The sequence below is a fragment of the Phocoena sinus genome, chromosome 16 (genome assembly GCF_008692025.1).
Source record: "Phocoena sinus isolate mPhoSin1 chromosome 16, mPhoSin1.pri, whole genome shotgun sequence".
In the NCBI taxonomy this organism is placed as follows: domain Eukaryota; kingdom Metazoa; phylum Chordata; class Mammalia; order Artiodactyla; family Phocoenidae; genus Phocoena; species Phocoena sinus.
Window position 1 is genome coordinate 20,418,696 of NC_045778.1, and position 21,268 is coordinate 20,439,963.

The 21,268-nt window shown below is 37.2% G+C and overlaps 1 pseudogene; it reads right to left on the reverse strand.

The window, feature by feature from the left end:
- Nucleotides 1-1,410: 1,410 nt before the first annotated feature.
- On the reverse strand, nucleotides 1,411-2,273 carry LOC116741923 (annotated as a pseudogene).
- Between the last annotated feature and the right edge of the window lie 18,995 nt (nucleotides 2,274-21,268).

Below are 21,268 nucleotides of genomic sequence, written 5' to 3' on the forward strand. Positions count from 1 at the left end.
GATTATTCACATAATTTCTCCCATCTTGATTAATTGCTTAGAAATGTTCTTTTTACTTTCTAAATTGAGGGAGAGGTTGGAGTTTCTTCTAATTAAATTGCCTTATGATCAAAGAATGCTGTTTGTATGTTATTGAGTTTGTTAAGATTTGCTTCATGGTCTAATATGTAGTCATTATGCACTTGAAAAGAATGTGTGTTCTCTACCAGTTGAATGCAGAAATCTATATACTTTCATTAAATCAAGCCTATTAACTGTACAGTTAAAATCTCTACCCATACAAAATTTTTATTCATTTGACCTATGGATAAAATCATCTATTATGACTATGTATTTGTTACGTTTCCCCAAGAGTTTTGTTAATTTTTACTTCATGTATTTTGGGAATATGTTAAATGTATACAATGAATTATTGTATCTTTCAGGTTAATTGCTCCCTTTACCCTTGTCTAATATACTTTTACTTCCAACAAAATGTTTTGCCTTAAAGTTTAATTGGATAGATATTAATATAACTATGCCAGCTTCCCTCCTATTTAAAAAAAGGTTGATTTGAGATCTTATTCTTTAAATACAGGCTTTTGCAGCTATAGATTTCTTTGCAAGCACTGATTTAGCCTCATCCCATAAGTTTTAGTAATATTGTTTTTGTTTTCACTCATCTTTGCATATTTCCTAATTTTCCTTCTGATTTCTTCATCTATTGGTTATTTAGGAGTGTGCTTTTTAATATCCATATATTTGTGAATGTCCTGAACTTTATTCTACTATTGATTTCTATTTTCATTCCATTGTGTTTGGAGAACATGCTTCATATGACTTTAACCCTGTTAAATTGATTATTTTATGGCTTCAAATATCTTTTATTGAAAACATTTCCAATGTCCATTATTAAGTTTTAAACTTTTCAGTACAGAGGCCTTAATTTTCTTAGTTAATTCCTAGATACTTTATATTTTTCATTGAGAGGTACTTATTTTATTATGTGTTTCTTTATTATTGGTTTTGAGAAGTGCCATTAATTTTGTTCATTAATCATATAGCTGGAAAATTAGCTTAACTGTCAAGTTTGTTGGAAATGTAAGTTTATAAACCTGCTGCCATTAAAAGGGGATGACGCCTAAAGGCTACTGACCTTTTAAAAAGTCAAAGATAGTTTTGGGAAGAGGGAATTTTGGAGTCTCATTGGCCATCGAAGGGACTAGGAAGGCCTCTCCAGGGAGAGTTGTGGGGATGATTGTGTAGTACTGAGCTATACTTGCAGGAAACTCCTAGTTTTTACAACATTTCCATGGAAATCAAAGCAACACTGAGCCAGATATTTGGGTTAAAAGCAGACAAAGGCAAGAGCATGTACAAGATGCAAGAAGATCCTTTTTCTCTACTGTCTGATATTTATCAGTACTTTGATCAGAGACATCCAAAGTGTACCATACTGGAGGGGTTCTGGAATTCCAGACTGTCTCTCAGACTGTAGGCTGCAAAGCTCCAGTTTGTCATACTGAAGCAGGTTTGCCCAGGAGATAAACCTACAGCTGGATCAGCAAAGATGCTAAGAGAGGAACTCTATTCTAACTGGGCCTTGTCAGTGAGAGATACTAATACAGAGAGTGGAAAGAAGAGCTGGCTATCTCATCCTCGTCAGGAAAACTGTACAGTTCCGTGATTTGTGCTATGTCATAGGCATCAGAGTACAAAGCAGGAACTGAGGCCACTAGCCTCTCCAATTGAGGATCTTGCATTTGGACATCACTTGTAGCAATCTCAGTGATGATAGAGTCCCCTGCCCAATGGAAAGGGTCTAAGGGCTGAGGTGAGTGGGAGCTATAAGAATCTGAAACTGCAGGGAGAAAAGAATGAGGACTGGTTGATGCTGTGGGCACATTCTTGGCTGGAAGGACCGACTGCTGCTCTTGTCGCTGTTGCTGCTTCCTCTTTTTGAACCGCCAATTCCTGAACCAAATCTTTACTGTTCATTCTGGTAGGCTGAGTTTTAAAGCAAGTTCTCTCTGGAGGTTTTTATCTGGAAACATGTTACAGCTAAACAGAACCTTCAACTCTTCATGCTGTGTGTGTGTGAACGAGGTGCATTCGTGAGGCTTCTTCCATTTTGTGGGACCAGATGGTATCTGTGAATCAACCTCGAAGTTCATGCTGGAATCATCCATGTAGACAAAAGGGTCTGGTTGGGGATTCTCTTGGACTATTTTGTTCATCAGGGGTGCTGACATATGGCAAGGAAGGTGTGTCATGAATTCCTTTGGAGTGCCCATTTTCAAGCCCTCTTGATGTGTCTCTCTGGAAATGCAGTTCCTTTCCAGCCATTCATTTTTAAACGCAATCCCACATTTAGCCAGCAGAGGGTATCATCTGATTCTGAAAGGCCACAGTATTGAGTCCAATGACATTTCTTTCTTTACTTGAACTAGGAACTGGGGCACACCATTTCAACTTTCCCTATTAAATGTGTTTAGAAATATCCCATTTTATTTGCCCATATAAATTTGACTTATAGAGCCCACATTAGTGTTTAATATTTCTCATCTGTGACAAAGTCTACCATTATTTCTTCCTCTATCAACTCAATCACATGCATCAGAATTGGGTTCAATCATCACAATGACTTTGCACAACCCTAGATCTTCTGGGACAAAAAAGCAAACAACAAAAACTCTACATAAAGATTCTAAGCCCCATTAGAAAATCCAAAAACAAGTTCCAAAAAATAAAACTGCCCTATTAAACAAAATAATTAATTTATCTTCAAAGTTTACATATGACATTTGTAAACTGTTTAATATTTTCTAATTGTCCTGTTTAATATTGGCTGTCGGGGCTTCCCTGGTGGCGCAGTGGTTGGGAGTCCGCCTGCCGATGCAGGGGACATGGGTTCGTGCCCCGGTCCGGGAAGATCCCACATGCCGCGGCAGCGGCTGGGCCCGTGAGCCATGGCCGCTGAGCCTGCGCGTCCGGAGCCTGTGCTCCACAACGGGAGAGGCCACAGCAGTGAGAGGCCCGCGTATCGAAAAAAAAAAAAAAAAAAAAACAACAAAAAAAAAAAAAAAAATTGGCTGTCGATTATATATTAGGAGCTATAAGGTAATATTAGAAGATATGTTTCCTGTTATCACTGCATTATTTCTCATGAGCATGAAATGTTATGACTAACAAAGTCCTCATACAAGCTGCAAATTCTTTATTTTACAACTTAACACCCACTTCAGTTTGGAAAAGCATGAACATTGATTTGCCTGATTTACTCTAAAAATAAAGATCTTACTATCTAATTAGCTAACATCATTAACTACCACAAATTTATCTTGACCAAAGATTAAAAGTTTCCACACTTCTCTAAAGCTATTATCACAAACATTAAGTCTACTGTTAACTATGGCAAAAATAAAACAGATCTAAAGGCTCAGAGTGATCTCTCTTCTCATGTTCCTAGGCTTGCCACTAATGACATATCCTTTATACGAAAGTATTAAATTTTCCAAAGAGAAAAGGAATAATCATTCTCTTCCTCAGTTGTGATTCAAAATAGGAAATTATAGCTTCTTTAAAAGAGAATTCTATTCCTTATAATGAAAGCAAGTTTGGGGTTCTTCACTCTATAAAATTATTTTTAATACCTGAATATGGCAGTTTCTTTCCTCATATAGTAACTGATGGTAGCCATTAAAACTTATATTTTACATTTGGAAATAAAGTATAACATCTCAACTGTTATTGATTCTTTCATAAAATTTTGTAACTTCAATTTTCTAAACTGATGTATTCTCTATAATACAAAAGCGATACTTAAAATTATTTCTCAAATTAACTTATAAGATAAGCATCCAGGAGGAAACAGAAAAGTATGTTTTGCAAGTAATTTGCTTATCCTTCTTACCTATCACCCACACATTTTAGAATATACAAATAACTAATATTTTTTTTCTGTTTTCAGTTAACCACTTAATTCCACTTTACTTTCCAACTCAGAGTTTGGTTCCCTGACACAGGCACTCCTGAACTGCGTCCCATTTAATGATTTTTGGTTTTTCCAGGTGCCTTAAGAACCTATATCTAAAGGCCTTATTAGACTCCATTCTATTTGTGGCTTAGAAAAACAATGGGGAGCTAGAAATTCAGAATCCTGGAGCTCAGGAGAAAAATCAAGATATGGTAGCTATGCATCCGTGTTACGCCTTAAACCATGAGAGTAGAAGAGCTCTCCCAAGGCTGAGTAGAGGGAGATAAGGCGCCAAAGACAGTACTTTGCAAAACAAGTACCCACTAGGGGTAGGAAAAGAAGGGAAGTCGTGAAAAGAATAGGCAGAAAGGCAAGACAAACTTAGTTCAGATTCAAGCCCTACTTTACTTTGCTTGGCCTTGTCCACATTGATTCCCATTTACCCTGGTTTCTTCATGTGAAGTGAGACCTATAAAACTGATATGAAGGGTAATTACTTATAAAATTACTCATAGGCTCTAATGGAGTGCTAATTATAGTATTAAATAATTCATTAGTCAATTATTGCTATTTTGTGGAAAGATAAGTTTCTCTTTGTGGAATTCTACTTTTCCAAATCCAGATGTCATTGAATTTTAGAAGACTGCTGTGAAAGATAACAGATTGCCCATCTGATTTAAAAGTTGGTGAAGAGTCATTAAGTTCACACATTTTTATTTAGCAAATTAAATCCGTTTCACCAAGGGAAGTTCTACCCCATCCATGATAATAATTTATAATTAGGTAACAAGGAATCATGGTCCTAAAATGGAAGAGCTTAAAAGCTGCTTCCAACAGATGAATGGATAAAGAAGATGTGGCACATATATACAATGGAATATTACTCAGCCATAAAAAGAAACGAAATTGAGTTATTTGTAGTGAGGTGGATGGACTTAGAGTCTCTCATACAGAGTAAAGTAAGTCAGAAAGAGAAAAACAAATACCGTATGCTAACACATATATATGGAATCTAAGAAAAAAATAAAGGGTCATGAAGAACCTAGGGGTAAGACGGGAATAAAGACACAGACCTACTAGAGCATGGACTTGAGGATATGGGGAGGGGGAAGGGTAAGCTGTGACAAAGTTAGAGGGTGGCATGGACATATATACACTACCAAACGTAAAATAGATAGCTAGTGGGAAGTAGCAGCATAGCACAGGGAGATCAGCTAGGTGGTTTGTGACCACCTAGAGGGGTGGGATAGGGAGGGTGGGAGGGAGGGAGACACAAGAGGGAAGAGATATGGGAACATATGTATAACTGATTCACTTTGTTATAAAGCAGAAACTGACACACCATTGTAAAGCAATTATACTCCAATAAAGATGTTAAAAAAAAAAGCTGCTTCCAAAGTCATAACAAATGCTTAATAAACACAAGACATACTAACACATATTAATAAATTGTGTATGTTATTTAGAGGATTGAGTATGGGATGGTTTAAGGACAGAATACAAAACTAAAAGCAAAATAATGACAATAAGAAAAAGAAAGGAAGGAAGGAAGGAAGGAAGGAAGGAAGGAAGGAAGGGAGGGAGGGAGGGAGGGAGGGAGGGAGGGAGGGAGGGAGGGAGGGAGGGAGGAAGGAAGGAAGGAAGGAAGGAAGGAAGGAAGGAAGGAAGGAGGGAAGGAAGGGAGGAAGGGTCCTCTGGTGTCTTGTTCCCACATAAGACTTATGGAGTTGTGCCAATCCGCTTCATTCCAGAGCAGAGAGCCAGTCAGTCACTGAGACTATATTAGAAAGAGAAGAAGGAAATGTTTCTCCCACTCTCTGTTTCCAAAGATAATAACAGAAAACTAGAGCATGATGGATTTCACTACCAAGTAGCCAGGTTTATTTTACTCTTGTCCCCACTGACCCTCTAAAAGTCAACTCTACTAATTTTGCCTTATGGAACACAGGAAAAATATGTACAAACACAAAGAAAATCCATGTTTCAAAGCTTACAATATCCCTAAATTATCCAAAAAATAACTGCTACCGTCCCTAAACTTAAACTGTAACATCAGACCTTCAACTGTAGTGAAAAGAATGGTGCTTATCACAGAGTAAAGGAAAATAATTAAACTCAGTTGTTAACATAGTGAATCACATTTTTTTCTACTCTAAATAATGACCTTGTCCAATAGGCTGAGTAACCCACACACATGACCTGACTCATCCCAGCTTTTTTCCTTCTGGGTCTTGAATACAAAGCATTAGACTGACACAATCAATCATGCTCCTCTGTGAAGTTCAATTCATGCAACTGGTCTGTGAAAATCCTGTTTTTTGGTGGTTGTTTTTTGTTGTTGTTTCTATCATATTCTGTATCCCTCAGCCTCAGTTCCATTTCCCTCCCTCCTTCCTATAGGCATCCAATCTGTAGTATTTCATGGGTACCTTTCCAATCAACTTTCCGTAAGTTTTTTTACATATGATATATATACCTTTACAATGGTAGATACCTTTACAATGGTATATATCTTTACAATGGTATATGGCCTTATGTGTGTGTGGATTTTTAAATTTACACAAACAGTATTGTACTTCCCATCTCTTCCTACTTCTCAATCTTTCTCTCTCTCTCTCTCACTTTCTCATCTCAACATTACATTTTCAGTCTATTGATGTCAAACTATAACCACAGGTTAGCTCACTCAATACATAAACCCAGCTCCCCCTTGCCTTTCACTGCTATGGAAGCAAGACATTAGATTTTCCAGCCTTCTTTGCAACTCAGAATGGCATATGACAGAATTCTGGCCAATGAGATAACAGCAGATGTTTGCTGAGAGGGTTTCTGGCAAAGCTTTTGCTTTCCCTATAAAAAGGATGTCAGACAATGTTGCCATAGCCCTTCACCCTTCCTTCTATTATCTGTGGTATGATGCCTGGACATAAAGCAGTCTTACTGCAAACCTGAGGAAGAAAGATGACAGAGCAGAAGTATAGAAAGAGCTTAGGTCTTTGATGTTATCAGTTCTGAACTTCTCACCTACAGATTTCTTATTATTTGAGAAAAATGAGTTCTCAATTAATGTGACCGATTTAGTTTGTTCTTTTATTTTGCATTTGTAGCATTTTATCAGACGCATTTATAATGTATTTTATCTGCCCATATCCCTATTCAAGTATGTTTAGGTAGTATTCAACCCTTTACTATAGGAAACAATGCTATAATAAACATTCTCATATGTGTATTTTTGTGTACCTATGCAAGAGTTCCTCTAATATATATATATTCTGCTGTGGGCTGAATTGTGTCCTACTCAAAATTCATGTCTGTAGTACCAACCCTCCGTACCTCAGAATTTGGCTTTATTGGAAACAAGGTCTTTAAGGATGTGATTAAGTTAAAATGAGGCCATTATGGTGGGCCTTAATTCACTATAAATGGTATCCTTATAAGAAGAGGAGGTATGGACACCAACACACACAGAGGGATGACCATGTGAGGATATAGCAAAAAAACAGCTATTTGCAAGCCAAGGAGAGAAGCCTCAGGAAAAAAACAAACCTACTGACACCTTGATCTTAGACTTCTAGCCTTCAAACTATGAGAAAATAAATTTCTGTTGTTTAAGCCACCCAGCATGTGGAATTTTGTTATGGCAGCACTAGAAAATAATACAATTCAGAAGTAGAATTTCTGGGTCAGAATGTATGCGAGTATTCAATTTCAACAAATACTACCAAATTCGTCTCCAAAATATTACCAGCAGACCACATGGACTCACATGTCCCCATCTCCTCACCAGCACAAGATACTGCATGACATTTCAACTTCTGCCACCATGGGAGGTACAAAGTTGATCTCATTGTTGTTTTAATTTTCATTTCTGATTACCAATGTAATTGGTGATCTGTTTTAGGTTAACTAGCTTAAAACACTCCTTTCTGTGGACTGCTTACCTATATTTTTCTTACCAATTTTTCTCCTAGGTTGCCTGTTTTGGAAATTTCTCAAATTTCCAAAAATTCTCTGTATGTTTTATATATAATCCTTTGTCAATTATATTCCTCAAAAATATCCTCTCCCTGCTTACTATGTCTCTCTTTGTATTCTTTATTTTTTTTCTTTTGGCCATGCTGCGCAGCATGCGGGATCTTAGTTCCCTGGCCAGGGATCTAACCTGTGTCCCCCGCAGTGGAAGTCCAGAGTCTTAACCACTGGACCACCAGGGAAGTCCCTCTCTTTATATTCTTTTTTATCATCTTTTTTTTTTTTTTTTGCGGTACGCGGGCCTCTCACTGTTGTGGCCTCTCCCGTTGCGGGAACACAGGCTCCGGACGCGCAGGCTCAGCGGCCATGGCTCACGGGCCCAGCCGCTCCGCGGCATGTGGGATCTTCCCGGACCGGGGCACGAACCCGTGTCCCCTGCACCGGCAGGCGGACTCTCAACCACTGCGCCACCAGGGAAGCCCCGTTCTCTCTTTATATTCTTAAACATTCCACCATCTGCATATAAAAGTTCTATTTTCTTCACGTCCTTATAGATACTAGGTTATTGCCAGACATTAATTTTTGCCCATCTAATAGGTATGATAAACTCTCTCATCATTGATTTAATTTGTATTTACCTGATAACTAGTGAAACAAGCTAAATGTCTTTTCACTTATGTATTGGTCATTCCAATTTTCTCATCTATGAATTACTTTTTCACTTATCATGGACCCATTTCCCTGTTAAGATTGTTCTTTTCCTCATTAATTTTTTAGGAGTTCTTAGATCATTTTCATTGAATGAGTCTATGACCCAGCTATTTCCTCAATAAGGCTACATAAGAAACCACCCTAAAACTCAGTGGGATAAAACATTTATTCTCTCTTGTACATTTTCAGGTTGGATGGGGGTCAGCTAATGCAGGATGGGCCTGGCTGGGCTTACTCCAAGCTGTAGTTTTGGAATCCAGATCTATTCCACATGTTTCTCATCCTCCTTGGACAAGCCAGCTACCAGAACCATGTTTTTCCCATGGCAACAACAAAAATACAAGGACAATGGGAAACACAATGCCTCTTAAGATATAAGCTTCAAACTAGTACTCTGCCTCTTCTGCCCACATTTCAATGGGCAAAGCAAGTCACACAACCAAGTCTAACACTAATGGTGCAGGGAAATATACTCTGCCTCTAGTGGGAAGAACTGCAACATCATATGGCAAAGGGCCTGGATACAGGGAAGGAAAAGAATGGGGAAAAATAATGCAATCCATTTTATATGAATGATTTATAAAATATATCCTCTCAGTTGGTAGCTTTCATTTATCTTCTTTTATGTTACTTTTTTCCACAAAGAAGGGTTTTATATTAATATAATTAAATATTTCAGTCTTTTACTTCATTGCTTATGTTTTGGGGGTCTTAGTTAAGAAATTATTTCCTACCCTAAGACCATAATAAACACGCTCCTATATTTCTCCCTAGAAGAATGCAATCAAGAGGATCAACAATCAATATGTTTTAACTTAGCATGTGTATAAATGCAAGATTATATGATATAAACTAAGGCAGCAAAGTTAAACAAGTAATCAAAATTTTTAAAATTACCAAGGATGACTAATTATTACTGGTGAAATTTTGAGCTTGCTCTTTTAAAAATATTAATGGATACAGACTGAAAAAGATGAAAAATATGCAAGAATTGTAAAGAATCACAAAACTTGATATTCTTCCGTTAACATATATTTATTGAACTAAGCTATATTTTTAAAACTGCTGAGCACAAGACCACAGGAAAATATATATAGTCTTCTCAGGTCATGACATCTTGGAAAAAGAAAAAAGAAACTTTTACAGAACTTAGCTATTATAAAACAATATATGTTATGATGTCATATTTGTAAAATATATGTATATATGTGCTAATAGTAGGAACTACTTCAATAGTTTGGGGTAAAAAGGAGGTCCCATCTATTAATTTTTCAAATTAAAACCACTTCCCAATTGCCAGACTGGCAGGGAGTCCAGTATCTCTCTTATTCCTCAAATTGTTCAAGAAGTCTGGGGGCCTCTTGATCCACATACCTCAGAGAGAGAAAACCAGAGAATTTTATTAGAATACAAGTGGGCCCTGTTGAAGGCTGCTGCTGTTCTGCTCCTGGCACAGTTTACTCATGAAAACTGATCCCCTGCAGTTCCATGTGACCGTTCCACCTGCTGTGCTCTTGCCTTTGCTGCTGCAAATACAGTGGTCACAGTGATTCTTCAAGAGAGAAGCAGCCTGCTCCCTTAGAGGTATAGCATGGCAGCCACGCCTAGAGCTTTTAAGTTCACCAAGCACCAAGCGGATGGGTCAGCAGGGCCTTCTGCCTCCAGTTACACAAGTGCCCAAACAGCCTCTCCCATTGGGCAATGCAGGCTACAACAAGGAGTCCTAGCCTAAAGTCTTTGATGTTTTTTCTTACTAGGTCCTTTTTTAACAGGGACCAGTTCAATGCACAAAAAACTTTCTAATAATAAATGTAATAAATGCAAGGAAGGAGTCCAGGGCTTCACTCTTTTCCTCTCTGAAGGTTCCCAGACTCTACAAACTTCTTCCAGTCCTCCCAGTGTTGACCAGCCCTGAAGGTGAAGAAAGACTGTGAAGGGCAACCTTTACAAAACCAGAAAAATACCCTGCTACATCAGTACCTGAGACACAAAAGGATAAAGACCTCATTAATGGTTTCAAACACTAGGGGGGAATTTCTCTTACCTTATAGTTGCCAGATAAAATACAGAATGACCAGTTAACTTTGCATTTCAGATAAACAATAAATAATTTTCTGGTATATGTCCTATGCCAGAAACATACTTAAAAAATTATTAATTTGTTTACCTAAAATTCAAACTTGTGTGTCTTGTATATTTATTTGCTAAATCTGGCCACTCTACCTTATCTTACTTCATGAATGGAACAAACTGGGATGTGGGGGACCTAGAACTCCCTCGTGCCTAAATTTAAAGCAGCCACAGAGCCAGACCCTCACGTCCATGTATCTTGACGTCCTATCAGAGACCTGAGCCTGAGAGAGCCAACCAAAAAGTCAGCTCTCACCCTGTTACTGCACAGCAGCTGCTTTTTAGATAGCCAGCGATATTTCCTGGCCACCTCCCAGCAATATATTTCTAACTACACTCAGTTGGAAGATTTTAGTTCCCAGAAATGCAACACAGGATAAAATAGGACAAGGGAAGAATGACATATTGTGCCCTGGGATATTAGAGCCCCAACAGTAGGAGCAGAAACACAAAAAAACACTGGCAGAGGCTATTCTAGAGATTAGGTTTTATGCGTCCCTTTTAGAAAAGTGAATCTGAATTGCTTCAAATTATCTAAGATTAAATTCACCTCGGAGTAGAGGATCAAACAATAGGAATAGGAGAATATTTGCCCCAAATGAATATATAGCTCCTGTAGCCCAGAAATTCAGCAAGATACTAGCCCTCCACTTTAAGAGTTGAGAGGGAAATTCTGTGGTTCCAAAATTGATAGTGACAGAGCTCAAAAGGGATATAGATATATATATATATCTCACTTATGACAAACACCAGGACTGAGTAAATCTCTTGTCTTTCAAAATAAGTAAATAGAAAAAATCCAAAATTAAAAAACTGTATAACAATAAAAGAGGAAGACAAGGGAAATTATCCTCAAGACAAAAGAAAATTTAGAATACATCTACTCTGTGCTCTCAGTAAAATACCCAAACTTAAAAATTCTAGGTAAGAAATGATGGAAATGTTAAGTAAAATGAAAAGAAAGTTGACTGAAGTGAAAGGTCAAGATAAAAAGAGACGTGGCAAAAATTTTTAAGTAAAAGAATTCAGCAAACCCAAAGAGACAATAAAGTAATTAAAACCTGCCCTGAGGAATCACTCCTCTCCTTTATCATCTGCCTATCAGCAACTTCATCATTCAGAGAGCAAAAGAAACTAAGAATGGAAGGGCTACCCTGGGCTTAATTCTTACCAACAAAAAGGAATGTGTTAGTGAAGTCAAAGTGACAGGAACCTTGGGAAAAATTCAACGTATCACCTTAGAGTTCATTACGGCCAAGGAAGAAAACCAAAAGCAAAGTAAGACAAGTACCTTAGGCTGCTTAGCAGTTCAGAGAAAATATAAGAATTTCCCAGAGGCAGAGATTCTAAAATGAAAGACAGGTGAAAAAATAAAACCCACTACTGCAATCACAAATGAGGGGGGAAATAAATGGGAGAGAACATATGCTAATATAACTCAATGTGTTATACAAGGTGCTTTCTAAAGACTGAGATTTTTAAAGGACATACAAAAGAAGACGGAAAAGCGTAAATGTAAGGATGAATACATAAGTGTGGTATTAGCCTATTAGAAGAGTGGACTAAAACTACAATGAGCAAAGACTTGTTAAAAACAAAAAACACACAAAACAACACAAAAACTTTTAGGTTGCATGTGAGGGTGGAAGGACAAAAAAGTTACAACCTCCCTCCTCCTATGTTAACAAGGTACAGAGAGGAAGCAAAATGACAATATTCTGAGTTTGCTTTCATATTATCTACTAAGGAACATGGTCTTTAAAATGGAAAAATTGTGCCAACAATCTTGAGAAGAAATTGATAAACCACAGGAGAAAAGATAGTGGGAGAATGTTTAACTGTTTAGATAAATGTCCTTTTCCAGGTGTATTTTAGTACAGCAGGGCTTCTCATTCCCAGCACTATTGACATTTTAGGCTGGATAATTTGTTATGGGGGACTGTCTTGACTTGTAGGATGTTTAGCAGCATCCTTAACCTCTAACCACTAGATGCCAGTATCACCAGCCTCCTCGTTGTAACAATCTCAAATGTCCCTAGAGATTGTCAAATGTCTTCTGGGAACCAAAAGGACTCTAGGTTGAGAACCACGATATTGCAGAGCACTAAAAATCTGCATATATTATCACAGAATTATTGTTAGCATCTTTGAGTAATCATGGCATTGAGAACTGACAAATGTTATCCCATATATCAAAAAGGTAGGTTCTGAAAATCTGATGTTCATTCACAGCAAATTTTAATACAGTATCAAAATATTATTAATTGGAAAAGAGAGTAATGATCCTGTGAATTCTGGTATAGTTTTATTAAGAGCCACTCATACTAAACTAATATAATTTTTTCTCTTCTTTTTTTTCAATTTCATAACTAAAGAGGGTAAATTGGTTTCAGTAAAACATCTTTAAAATCTTTTTTAAAATCTTCTTTGACAAGCTAAAGAAATGTTAGCTGTCTCATATACTGTTGGCTGAAGTATATATTGGTAAAAATCTTTTGGGGAGGCATTCTGGCAACATCCATAAATTTTATATTCACAAATTCTTAGACTAAACAAATATATTTAGGAATCTGAACATGTGTACAAAGATGGATGTCAAGGAAAGCAGTATTTTTTGTGATAATAAAAAGCTAGAAACAACCTAAATGTGCATCAAAGTGGGACTAGTTAAATAAATTGTCATATATTCTTTCATTGGTGTGATTTGAACTGTAACCAGAGAAAAAAGTCTTAGGAAGTATACAGAATCCAATTAGATTTCATTTGCCTAGAAGTAGGGGAGATATTAAAAATATTTAACAACTAGCATGGCTTAGGTCCCAACCAAACAGAGTCTAGCTTGGAGCTGGGTCTTGGAAAGCCCCATCTATGCAAGGTGTTCACCTTTTAGTTGCTGGGTCTAGGGGAGGTCTAGAGGGTCCTAGGCAGAGACCAAGTGGAGGAAGGCCACTAGTGAGGGGGAGAGGAAGTACAAAAGCATTTCATATTTTAACAATTTGTATGGCCTTACTGGGGAATATCAGTCCTCACCAAGAGATAGAAACAACATTAAAATAATCCAGAATAGCACAGAACAATAAATTGGTTAAATTCAACCAAGTGGCAGCTATGATGAAGAGTAAATTCATACATACTGATGTGTAACAATTCTTTTTTATAATTTTCACCAGAAACTGGTAGCAGTTTCCTTGCAAAAAGAGGACCAGAGAGCTTCCCTGGTGGTGCAGTGGTGGAGAATCTGCTTGCCAATGCAGAGGACATGGGTTTGATCCCTGGTCCGGGAAGATCCCACATGCAGCGGAGCAACTAAGTCCATGCGCCACAGCTATTGGGCCTGCACTCTAGAACCCATGAACCATAACTAGTGAGCCCACATGTCACAGCTACTGAAGCCCACACGCCTAGAGCCCATGCACTGCAACAAGAGAAGCCACCACAATGAGAGGCCTGCGCACCACAACAAAGAGTAGCCCCCATTCACCGCAACTAGAAAAAGCCCACATGCAGCAACAAAGACCCAACACAGCCAAAAATAAGTAAATAAATAAATTAATTTAATTTAAAAAAAGAGGGCCAGAGAACTGAGGATCTGAGGTCAAGGCAGAAGGAAGATGTATTCTCACTGTATACTCTTTGTGACGAATGCTAGGTTTGCTAACACCCCATCCAGCCCTCGCCCAGCTTTCCTCCTCTACTAGAGAGACTGGAAAGCTAAGAAACCTACTCTTCTCAGACTACCTTGAAGTAGTGCGACCCAGATTTCACCAACCAACGACAGCTTGGGTGAGATATTTAAAGGTCACAGGCATCAGATCCTTCTGGGAAAGTTGTGGTAGGACTCTACTGCTCAGTGCAAAAGCCAGGAAAAATGGAAGCTAGCACACCTGTAGGACCATTCCTCAGGTACATTTGGACATTTTTCCTAGCTTCATTGTCTTTGGCTGCTGCTCTGGCTCTCCAGGAGACCCTATGAGCTATCAAATAACATTTATGAAACTCTTTCTGCTGGAGCTAGCCAGAGCAGACTCTTTGTTGCAATCAAGAACCCTAGCTAATGGGAAGCAGCCACATAGCATAGGGAGATCACCTAGAGGGGTGGGATAGGGAGGGTGGGAGGGAGGCGCAAGAGGGAGGGTATATGGGGATATATGTATACATACAGCTGATTCACTTTGTTATAAAGCAGAAACTAACACACCATTGTAAAGCAATTATACTCCAATAAAGATGTTAAAAATAAAAACAGAACCCTAGCTAAGGCACCCTTTGCTAAAATAAAAAATAAATGTACATATATAAGTTTTTCAGTTTAAAAAATTAAGTTTTATAAAAATGTTTTAAAAATAAAATTTATGTGGGCTGGATGGTGGTACAGTTCAGGGAGGACACACCTAACTGAAGAAGCAAATCCAAATGAGCAAGCCCAAAGATCTGGGTCCCCAAATCCCCTTTGAATATCAGCTGTGTCTCAACCACCAGAGGCCATCTTAGAAATGCAAATATGGACTCAAATCAGTGGCTCCCCTTCTTACAAATAATAGCCAATTTTAAAAATATGATGGAAGGAAAGATACCAAAATATGATGGTACCAAAGACACTTGGGTAAAATGTATAAAATACTTGTGTAAAGACAACTTTAAAACTCTACTGAAGGACGTAGAAAAAGAACTGAGTAAACAGAAAGATGATGTATAGGTAGATTAAACATTAAAAAGGCATTATTTCTCCCTAAATTAAAATACTCACAGGCTATTATAATAATTTTATAAAATGTTACACTAAAATTCATCTGGAAATAAACATTATGTAATTACATGTAGGAAAATCCTGAAAGGGCAGAAAAGAATAAGGAGAAAGATTAATCCTTCCAGATATTAAAACATGTTATAAAATAAAGTTATTTTAAAAGTAGGGAATGCATCAGCAAGGTAGCAGGATACAAGATTAGTATACTGAAATCTGTTACATTTCTTTACACTAACAATGAAAAAAAAAAATCACGTCAGAAAAATAAAATACCTAGGAATAAACTTAAAGGAGATGAAAGACCTATAAGCTGAAAACTATAAAACATTGACAAAGGAAATTGAAGACAATGCAAAGAAATGGAATGATATTCTAAGATCTTGGATTGAAAGAATTAAAATTATTAAAATGGTCAGGCTTCCCTGGTGGCGCAGTGGTTGAGAGTCCGCCTGCCGATGCAGGGGACACGGGTTCGTGCCCCGGTCCAGGAAGATCCCACATACCGCGGAGCGGCTGGGCCCGTGAGCCATGGCCGCTGAGCCTGCGCATCCGGAGCCTCTGCTCCACAGCGGGAGAGGCCACAGTAGTGAGAGGCCCACGTACCGCAAAACAAAAATAAAATAAAATAAATAAATAAAATGGTCATACTACCCAAAGCAACCTACACATGTAATGCAATCTCTATCAAATTGCACATGACATTTTCCACAGAGCTAGAACAAATAATCCTACAATATATATGGAACTACAAAATATCCAGAATTGCCAAAGCAATCCTGAGGAAAAAGAACAAAGCTGGAGGCATAACCAGATTTTAGACTATACTACAAAGCTACACTAATCAAAACAGTGTGGTACTGGCACAAAACATATAGACATATAGATCAATGGGACAGAATAGAGAGCCTACAAATAAACCCACGCACCTATGGTCAATTAATCTATGACAAAGGAGGCAAGAATATACAATGAAAAAAAGACAGTCTCTTCAACAAGTGTTGGGTGTGGGGAAAGCTGGACAGCTACATGTAAATTAATGAAATTAGAAAACTCCCTCACACCATATACAAAAACAAACTCAAAATGGTTTAAAGACCTAAATATAAGAAATGACACCATAAAACTCCTAAAAGAGATCATAGGCAAAATATTCTCAGACATAAATTATAGCAATATTTTCTTAGATCAGTCTCCCAAGGCAAAAGAAATAAAAGCAAAAATAAACACATGGGGCCTAATCAAACTTCAAAGCTTTTGCACAGCAAAGGAAACCATCAACAAAACGAAAAGACAACCTACAAAATGGGAGGAAATACTTGCAAACAATGTGACCAACAAGGAGTTAATAGCCAAAATATACAAAGAGCTCATACAACTCAATATCAAAAAAATAAACAACCCAATCAAAAAATGGTCAGAAGATCTAAGTAGACATTTTTCCAAAGAAGAGAGAGATGGCCAACAGGCACATGAAAAGGTGATCAACATTGTTACTTATTAGAGAAATGCAAATCTAAAGCACAATGAGGTATCACCTCACAACACTCAGAATGGCCATGATTTAAAAATCTACAAATACATGCTGGAGAGGGTGTGGAGAAAAGAGAACTCTCCTACACTGTCGGTGGGAATGTAAATCAGTGCAGCCACTATGAAAAACAGTATGGAAGTTCCTCAAAAAACTGAAACTAGAGTTACCATATGATCCAGCAAACATACTTCTGGGTATATGTCAAGAAACAAAACGAAAACTCTAATTCAAAAACATAAATACACCCTAGTGTTCATGGCAGCATTATTTACAGTAGCCAAGACATGGAAATAACCCAAGTGCCCATTAACAGATGATTGGTTTGATAAGATGTTGTATATATATACAATGGAATATGACTCAGCCATAAAAAAGAATGAAATACTACCATTTGCAGCAACATGGATGCACCTAGAGAACATTACACTTAGTGAAGTAAGTCAGACAAAGACAAATACTATATGATATCACTTATATGTAGAACCTAAAATTAATAATACAAATGAATCTATATATAAGACAAAAACAGACTCACAGACATAGAAAACAAACTTATGGTTACCAAAGGGGACAGGGAGGGAGAGAAGGACAAATAAGGAGTATGGGATTAACAGATACAAACTACAATACATAAAATTAATAAGCAACAAGGATTTACTGTGTAGCACAGGAAATTATATTGAATATCTTATAATAACCTATAATGGAATACAATCTGAAAAAGGAAATAACTGAATCACTTTGCTATATACCTGAAACTAACACAATATTGTAAGTCAACTATCTTCAATTAAAAAAAACTTTTTTTAGAATAAATAAATAAGAACAGAAAAGGGGGGGGAAATGTAGGGACTGCAGAAAAATTAGATAAAAATATTACCAGAACAAACTTATGGTTACCAAAGGGGAAAAACAGGGTGGGATAAATCAAGAGTTTGGGATTAACATATACACACTACTATATATAAAATAGATAACCAACAAGGACCTACTGTATAGCCTAGGGGACTCTAGTCAATATTCTGTGATAACCCATATGAGAAAAGAATCTGAAAAAGAATGAATATATATATATATATATATATATAGGTATAACTGAATCACTTTGCTGTACACCTAAAACTAACATAACATTGTAAATCAACTACACTTGATATAAAATAAAAATTTAAAAAAAAAGAACATTACAGAACAGGAAGAAGAGTGAAACACAGACTCTAATATAAATTTAGCTTATGATAAAGATGGCATTCTAAATTAGCAGGAAAGGGGACTTCCCTGGTGGCCCAGTGACTAAGACTCCGTGCTCCCAATGCAGGGGGCCTGGGTTTGATTCCTGGTCAGGGAACTAGATCCCACGTGCCACAACTAAGAGTTCGCATGCCACAACTAAAGGTCTCACATGCCACAACTAAAAAGAGATCCTGCATGCTGCAACTAAAGATCCCACATGCCACAACTAAAAAAAAAGTATCCCACATGCCACAACTAAGACCTGGCACAGTCAAATAAATAAATAATATATATTTTTTTAATTAAAAATAAATTAGCAGGAAAAAGAGTGACTCAAATAAATCATATTAGACCAACTAAATAAACATTTAGAAGAAAAATTAAAATACAGCTGACTCCCAGCCTCACTCATTTGCTCAAAATCAATTCCATATGTAGCAAAGACTTTTAAATTCTGAAAGAAAGTATGAGTGAATTTATATATAATACATTTATGTATAATAATTGAAGTAGAAATTCCTTTCTAACCAAACACAAAATCCAGAAACCATAAAGGAAGAAGTTTTAAAAATTGAACACAAAAATATTTTATTTTAAAAAATATATATATATATTTTATTTTATGTATGATTTAAAAATAAAACATAAAAGTAAAAAAAAAAAACAAATTGGGAAAAAATACTTGCAACACATTAAACAGACAGAAAGCTAATTTGCTTAATTTACTATGAGGGAATAAAGAGAAAAAATGAGTACCGGAACTCCTTGCCAGAGCAATCACACAAGAAAAAAAATAAAAGGCATCATATTTGGAAAGGAAGAAGTAAAACTGTCTCTATTTGCAAATGACATGATTTTATATACAGAAAATCTTAAAGATCCTACTGAAAAACTGTTAAATCTAATCAATGGATTTCAAAAAGTTGCAGGATACAAAATTAACATACAAAAATCAGTAGCATTCCTATACACTAGCAACAAATTATCTAAAAAAGAAAACATTTCCATTTACAATAGCATGAAAAACAATAAAATACTTGGGAATAAACTTCACCAAGAAGGTAAAAGATCGCTACTCTGAAAACATTGATGAAAAAAATTGAGGAAGACACAAATAGATGGAAAAGTATCCCATGTACATGGATTGCAAGAATTAATATTGTTAAAATGTCAATCTCTAGACGGACCAAAAACCATCTAAAGATTCAATGCAAATCCTATCAAGATTTCAATGGCATTTTTTCAGAAGTAGAAATAAACAATTCTAAAGTTTATATGGGATCACAAAGGACCCAGAATAGCCTAAGTAATCCTGAGAAAAAAGAACAAAGTGAGAGGCATTACACTTCCTGATTTCAAGCTATACCATAAAGCTATAGTAATTAAAACAGTATGGTACCTGCATAAAAATGACAAATAGACCAGTGGAACAGAATAGAGAAACCAGAAGTAAACCTAAGCATACGGTCAATTAATATTTGACAAGGAAGCCAAGAATACTCAATAGAGAAGAGTCTCTTCAATAAATGGTGTTAGAAAAAATGGATATTCACATGTGAAAGAACAAAACTAGACCCCTATCTTACACCACTCACAATAATTAACCTGAATGGATTAGAGACTTAAATGTAAGGCCTAAAACCATAAAACTTCTAGAAGAAAACATAGGCAGTAAGCTCTTTGACATCAGTCTTAGTAATATTTTTTTGGATGTGTCCCCTCAGGCAAGGGAAACAAAAGCAGAAATAAACAAATGGGGAACTTCCCTGGTGGCGCAGTGGTTAAGACTCTGTGCTCCCAATGCAGGGGGCCCAGTTTCGATCCCTGGTCAGGGAACTAGATCCCACATGCGTGCTGCAACTAAGAGTTTGCATGCCACAACTAAGAAGCCCGTGAGCTGCAACTAAAGAGCCCACGTGCCACAACTAAGACCCAACACAACTAAATAAATAATTTAAAAAATAAACAAATGGAACTACAGTAAACTAAAAAGCTTCTGCACAGCAAAATAAACAATCAACAGGGCTTCCCTGGTGGCGCAGTGGTTGGGAGTCCACCTGCCAATGCAGGGGACACGGGTTCGAGCCCTGGTCAGGGAGGACCCCACATGCTGTGGAGCGGCTGGGCCTGTGCGCCACAACTGCTGAGCCTGCACTCTACAGCCCACAAGCCACAGAGCCCACGTGCCACAGCTGCTGAGGCCCATGTGCCTAGAGCCCGTGTTCCACAGCGAGGGGCCCCTGCAATGAGAGGTCCACGCACTTGCAACGGGGAGTAGCCCCTACTCGCCGCAGCTAGAGAAAGCTGTGCACAGCAATGGGGAACCAAAGCAGCCAAAAATAAGTTAAAAAAAAAAAAACAAAAACAAAGTGAAAACATAACCTACAGAATGGGAAAAAATACTTGCAAATCATATATTCAATAAGGGGTTAATATCCAAAACAAACAAAGAACTCATTCAACTCAATAGCAAAAAAAATAAATAACCCAATTAAAAATGGGCAAAAGACCTAAATACACATTTTTCTGAAGACTATTTACAAATGGCCAACAGGTACATAAAAAGATGCTCAACATCACTAGTCGTTAGGGAAATGCAAATCAAAACCACAATGAGATATCACCTCACACCTGTTAGACTGGCCATAATCAAAAAGATAAGAGATAACATGCGTTGGCAAGGATGTGGAGAAAAGGGAACCCTGTGCATTGCCTTGGTGAGATTGTAAACTAGTACAGCCACTGCAGAAAACAGTATAGAGGTTCCATAAAAAATTATAAACAGAACTACCATATAATCCAGCAATTCTACTTCTGGGAATACATCCAAAGGAAACTAAACACTAACTCAAAAAGATACCCCATGTTCATAGCAGCACTATTCACAACAGCCACAACATGGAAACAACTTAAGAGTCCATCAGAAGGTGAACAGATAAAGAAGTTGTGGTCTATTATGTACTGTGTAATGGAATATTATGCAGCCATA